We start from the raw sequence: 602 nt of genomic DNA on the forward strand, positions 1-602 counted from the left end.
TAATGATGGGCCGATCCCGACGGTACTGCAATGCCGGGCCAACCCGCGGCAGGGATGGAGTAAACTCCGGGTACCCCGCCAATGTCCAAAAATCAGATTAATATTCTGGTCCCGCAATGCGGGACGTATCAGATATTAAGCTGATAAGAACAGATTTAAAATGTTTATTTGAAAATTCTTTCATACAGAGTTTTAAGCAACTTATAATTAATATATAATTTATACATGACCGGCTCCCTCCAAATGAGGGAGCCGGGGAACAAGTCTTTTTGCCCCTTTATTTTGGGGAAATATTATAATAATATAGGCTTCTCGCACGAGTGTTTTTTTTTATAAAATGTTTTATATGTTTAAGTCTCTCACGGGGAGGGTTTACACTTTTGGGGGGGGCCGTTTATACACCACGGCGTGGCCATTCATACACTATGGCTCATAGAGTAAATAAAAGAGAAAGGGGACAGAGAAAGGTTTTACAATGAAGAAGTATGGAAAGAGGGGGGGAAATGATTTTACACGACTTCACTTTTGTCCTTTCCTTTTCAGCCTCCGGAGCCGTCTTCATACTGTCTATGTCCCGTGATGTGTTCGACGTAGCAGTCCCG

The 602-nt window shown here is 42.7% G+C and overlaps 1 non-coding gene across 1 annotated transcript; it reads right to left on the reverse strand.

The window, feature by feature from the left end:
- Positions 1 to 194, reverse strand: LOC139697249 (U2 spliceosomal RNA). The gene has a single exon (XR_011702737.1). It is a non-coding gene; the product is annotated as a U2 spliceosomal RNA (small nuclear RNA).
- Between the last annotated feature and the right edge of the window lie 408 nt (positions 195 to 602).

The sequence above is a fragment of the Hetaerina americana genome, unplaced genomic scaffold, assembly GCF_022747635.1.
Source record: "Hetaerina americana unplaced genomic scaffold, ioHetAmer1.1.p SCAF_703, whole genome shotgun sequence".
Taxonomy (NCBI): domain Eukaryota; kingdom Metazoa; phylum Arthropoda; class Insecta; order Odonata; family Calopterygidae; genus Hetaerina; species Hetaerina americana.